Source organism: Benincasa hispida, chromosome 11 (genome assembly GCF_027475165.1).
Source record: "Benincasa hispida cultivar pf3 chromosome 11, pf3_genome.v1.1, whole genome shotgun sequence".
Lineage (NCBI taxonomy): Eukaryota > Viridiplantae > Streptophyta > Magnoliopsida > Cucurbitales > Cucurbitaceae > Benincasa > Benincasa hispida.
In genome coordinates this window covers 12,897,600-12,903,599 of record NC_143488.1, presented here as the reverse complement: position 1 = coordinate 12,903,599, position 6,000 = coordinate 12,897,600, and positions in this window count along the sequence as shown.

Below are 6,000 nucleotides of genomic sequence, written 5' to 3'. Positions count from 1 at the left end.
CCTTCAGGAGTTAAAAGTCTTCTGGTTATTGGGAGAATTCTCTTTAGGCCGTGTAGAATGTAAAATTTATAACCCCACAAATGAAAGAGCTTCTCTATTTATAAAGTTCTCTAGTAGGTTTCATGGGCTTGAGTTTGGTTGGTCCATGGTTTGCCCCTAGGCCCAATTGGTTGGACTTGGACATACTTTAGGTTTTGGGCCAAATTAAGCCCATTTTTGGGCTGCTGGACTTTAACCCAAATAATTATATCAAATTGGATCAAATTAATCTTGATTCAACGGTCATGATGAAAACACGTGACGTCATCGAAATTTGTATTCAACTTCAATTCGGGACACATGTTAACTCCTAATTAGTCCCAAATTGAATATTTTGGAATTTCGTCATTAATTTAATAAATGATGTGGCGGTTCGAAATTTTTCCTTCAACAAATGTTCCTTTTCGAGCTTTGTGCACGATTGTGAGTGGATGAATCTCAAAAAAGATAAAGTTGGAATCGAGATACAAGTAATTTGTTTTCACTTCGATGCTCCCAATTTAATCAAACCATGAATTTATTACATAAGTTTAATTAGAATTTATGACAAAGTATAGCCAAACTTTCAATTCAAGAAGATTTCAAACCTTATCCTCAATTTAATTTGATTTGGAGATAAAAACTTAAAAATTTGAATCTGAAATTTGGAATATGACCAAATTTTTAATTTACTAAAAAAAATTGAGTTTTATCCCTAATTTAATTTGATTTGGAGATAAAAACTTTAAAAAAATAGATTTAAAATGAAATTTGAAATATGGCCAAAATTTTAATTTACAAAAAAATTTGAGTTTTATCCCCAATTTAATTTGATTTGGAGATAAAAACTTAAAATTTTGGATTTAAAATGAAATTCGGAATATAATCAGATTTTTAATTTACAAAAAACTTTGAGTTTTATCCTCTATTTTAATTTGATTTGGAGATTAAAAAAAAAAAAACTTAATTTGGATTTAAAACAAAATTTGGAATATGGTCAAATTTGATTAAAAATAAAATTTGGGGCTCGACCGAGATAAAACCATTTGAACTTAATATGAAAATTCGATTACAAAATCTAATAAAATCCAATCAAATCTTGGATTTCCTAATTTGAAAATATTTTATTTGGTAAATCTAAATCAATTAGGAGTTATCCTCTCGTTATAAATGGGATCGAGCCATCTTCTTAGTTAATTCCAAGTACGACAAGCAAAGTAATTTTTTCTCCTTTTGAATTTTGATTAGATCACAATGTTGCTACTTTATTAGATCCTTTTAAATTTTTTTTCTTATCCACTTGTGTTCCTTTAAAAATTTCCATCTTTTCTTTTGAACACCAATTTAACGTTACTTTCAAACCCACATCCTCTGGGCATCAATTTTTTTTGTTTTGTTTGGCAACTAATTGAATCATCTTATTAGCCGTAGAATCTTCATCTTATTCACCTCATCTTTTTCTTCCCCGTTGGTTTGCTTTTGATATAGATTTTTTCTATTCTTTTTCTTCTTCTTGTTTTGCTGATGGGAACAAAGCAGTTTTTTTGTTTAGTTGTTACCGTGGGCGATCTTCTTTGATGTAGCATTTTATTCCTTTCGTCAGGTTGGGTTTGGCAATTTTTCTTTTATCCGCAGCCACAGATGCCTCTGGAGTGCTATCCGCCACCATGCCAGTTGTGCCACTGGTTCTTTGGTCATCGATCTTTGCTTCTTTTCTCTTTTTTTCTTTTTTCTTTTTTTTTTTTTCATTTTGCATTTTCTATAATGCACTAATTGACTCTACCACCTACCATTGCGCACTGTCGCCCGCGGAAGAGTGTCGGTCATAGATGTGGGTTGCTCTACTTTTTGTTTATACCTCCATAATAGTGTATGGGAGAGGATGGCAGAGATGAAGAGAGAAAATTGAGTGAGGCTACGTGCAAAAGAGAGAAAATTAAGGAGATTAAGGTTTTTTTTTTTTTAGTCACCCTTGAACCACTCTCTTGTGGCATCGCGAAGGGAAAAATCTTTAATGAGTCCTTTTGTCATTGATTCAGTCGGAGAATTGACACCTCTGAAGTGTTGCCAAGGAATCCCATACAACAGTCATATCAACTACTACATGCTATCCTCGGTGATATTCCTAAGGAGATGGTAGGCTATCCTCGGTGATATTCCTAAGGAGATGGTAGTTGTTGGGAATGTCGAAGCTTCAGATCCTATAACCAAGGAAACCGGTTGCCCCACGGTGCCTTTAGCAAAAAAGGTCCTCCAACTCGGAGAAGCATCGAGGGTCTTGGAGAGTCCAGGTGATCGTGAGCTCCCGAAACGGGTGAATAAAGCGGCATCTCTGACTGTTCTTGAGGTATCTGAGTTATGTGCTGCTGATGTAGTTTTCAATGTTCGACGTCACGCGGTCTTAGCCATGAGGGAGATTGTGCACAAGAAGATCACACGTACCCATTTCAAGAAGGTCCTCTATTTAGAGAAAGAAACTCACGAGATATTCTAAGCTATTACTGAAATCTGTGGTGCCAACCTCTCTCGTCTAAAAAAACTCATAGATGAGTATTTTCGAAACGTAGAAAATTATAATTAGTTCCAACTATCCTTTTCCTCTAAATTAACTCGGACAAGTAAGGAACAACGTCTAGAGGAGGCCAATTTTAATTTGGAGAAGATACTGTATGACGAGAGTAGTGTTTTTGCTAAAGAAAAACGCTACTCGAACGCGACTCTCGAGCCTTGCAAGAAGAGGAGGAACTATTAGCAAAGTTGGAAGCCATCCGGGTTGAACGAGCCAAAATATCCAAGCTGATTTTTTAGAGCGAAGACCTTTTGACTCGACATAAGTTTGACACCTCATAAATGCGAGGGACAATAAACGAGATTGAGACCACCCCAGTCCTATCTGATAAAGACATCAAGTCTTTAGATGTGCTACGTCAGATGTTAGAAGCCATGTAGCAATATCTGGGGAACTATAGTTGAGTACCCTGGCTTGACGTTGTTTGTCTTACTTAGTTACGCATACACCAATAGTTAGTGGCCTAAGATTTTTTTTGTAATTCTCTTTTAGTTGCTAGATTTGTCTATTGTAGTGCCAAAAACTCTTATATGGAAGCCGTTTTTTCTGTTCCTCTTATTTTCTTTATGATGCTTTCCTACTCTTTGAAGCCTTTTTTAAATTTCTGCTCCTTCTCTTTTCTTTTTTTCCTTATGCAACTAGACTCATGTATATATACATTTTTCAATCACGTGACTAAACTTAAATTTCTTTAAGCTACCACGTACCCTTTATAAGGACAGAGATTAAGTCATAACGTAGTTCAAAGAGGGTTTTTTTTTTATTGGTATGAACTTGAAGTTCTTCAAGTTCCCTACGTACCCTTTGCAATGATAGAGATCAAGTCATAACATAGTTTAAAGAGTTTTTTTTTTTTTTTGTTCACCTTTTAAGCTCATGCGGGCCATGAGGACCATACAGTTTAGGCTCTTGCGATAAGAAGCTTCTACATTTAAATTTCAGAAGCTCTTATTTCATCATGGCTTGATCATCCTCTTCATTTGTAAGATTCGTCAATATGATGAGTTTTGACTTCACCATCAAGGAACCTTCTGTATTTATATCAATAAATAACTTTCTTTTCATGCGTGAAGGGACACAACTGTGAATTTTCTCGCCATTGTTTTCTTCATGAAATGGTGTTGCCTTAAAGATCTTCACTCTTCCTTTATGTTGATCGTTTGTTGTCTTGAGACGATCAAAAGTAGATGTTAAAGGTCGACCGTTCTTTGATGTGGAGATACTTAGTCTTTTGAAGGTTGAAGTTCTAATGGAAGTCAACTTTGAGCATTGGTTTTCTTCTTCCATCGTGGTCATACTCAACATTTGGAAAACTGAAGATCGAGTAATTGAAAGCTTCGTACGATCAAAGACAAAAATTCTTTGCTCAATTTCTTTTGAATCATCGACTTCTTCAGTAGTTATACGATTGTTGTCAACTTCCACTATGCTGACAGCATGACATGCAATAACTTATGATACTTCATCTTGATGATTATCAAGGAAGCTTCTTGGGAGAAATTTTGCGAAAGTTACCAGTCGTCAAAGTTTAGGGAAGTCATTGTCTTCTTCTTTAGCAGACTTAGACTTCCATGCAATCTTTTTGCCTTTCTTTTTAGGAGTCTTGTTCCTTCTTCTATAGCTTCGATAGGAGCACGACTCTTTTTTAGTGGAATCTAGTTGTCTTCTCTTTCGACGAGTCACGAGGATTCACTTTTTGTCGTTATCTTTAATAGACTCATCTTTCTTCTGGGAGTCCGTCGTTTGAATCTCTTGTTGGAACCGAACAACTATAGGTTCGAAGGTTTTAAACTAGATCATGATTTCTCTTTGATCATAAGACACATATGGTGTTGGAACACTTGAAGTCATCACTACTGTGGCGTGATTTGTTTGAGCTATTTCATCAAGATCCAACCCAATCTTCTTTTCATGTACTAACTTTAGAATAAACTCCTTCAACACGAAGCACCTTGCAACTGGGTGACTAACAATCTGATGATACTTGCAGTATTTAGGAACATCTACTTCTCCTGCTTGTTCTGGTCGCTTGTATTTCAGCAACTGAATAAGCTGCTTCTCTAGCAGTTGCTCCAGCATGTCTGTCACATCAGAGTCAAGGATGGATAAACCTTCTCCTGTCTTTCTTTAAGAGTTAGACGACGTTTCTCACCCTCATTGTGTTTTAATTTTGTTTGTTTTTCTTTAGAGGAAAATTTCATTGGGTCACATGAACGACCATAGATTCTCTTGTGGCATTACTCACAATCTCTTCAGTGCTCTTGATTTTTTCTTTATCCTTTCTCTCTTTAGGAACTAGGAAATCTTTAGTTCCCCTGTTTGGCGATGCTCAGCTTCATATCATGAGCGTGTGTCGCTAACTCCTCAAATGTATGAGGCTTTATCCCTTGCAGAATGTAGATAAGTTCCTAGTGCATGCCTTGGGTGCACATCTCCACTGCGAATAATTCAGTGAGTCTATCTTTGCAATCCAAACTCAGAGCTCTCCATCAGTTTTTATGTAGTCGATGATCGACTCTCCCTTTTGCTGTTTAGTGTTCGTCAGCTCCATCATGCTAACGGTGCGCCTTGTGCTATAGAAGCGGTTGAGGAACTCCATTTCTAGTTGTTCCTAATTGTCAATCACTTTTGGCTCTAAATCAGTGTACCAATCAAAAGTGTTCCCTTTTAAGGTTCTGACAAATTTCTTTACTAGTAATTCTCCATTAGTTCCTGCATTTTCGCAGGTTTCACTGAAATGAGCAACATGTCGTTTTGGATTGCCTTTTCCATCGAACTGTTGGAACTTTGAAGGTACCCAGCTGGCATTCTCAAGTTATTAATTCTTTTGGTGTACAACTTGGAGTACAAAAAAGAAGTTTGCGATGGTCTTCCATACTGAGCTCTTATGGAGTTTGTGATCATATCCTGCAACTGTTGAACTGACAGAAAGGCGATAGAGGTGGATTGTGGCAGCTGACTTTCCTGCAAGACAGTCTTTCCTTTGTCATTAGCTTTTGTAGCTGGAGATTGACTCGATTCAGTAGTTTCTCGAGCCTGTATTTGATCTCTTAAAGCAACGATTTCATGATCTCGCTCTTCTATAGCTCTCATTAGGAGATTTATCTTTCTCTCCATCTCCGCCGTAGCCGACATAACCGTCACGCCTACCATCATAACAGACACTATGTCAAAGTGTGATTCTTTCTTTGATTGATCAAAAGCAGGGGCACAGTTGTCGAACAAAGGGTTTTCTTTGATGAAGATCTCGCCTTTAGGAGATTTTGTCAGTTGTTCCCAAATTTTCTTTGTGAGGACAAAACCTTATTCTTGTTCCTGCATGATCCCTTTTGAATAGCTACGGGTGACAGGTCCCATGTAAGCGTCACTTATGATGGTAGCTTTGGATGCAACTTTCTTTGGTGCCATTTGCT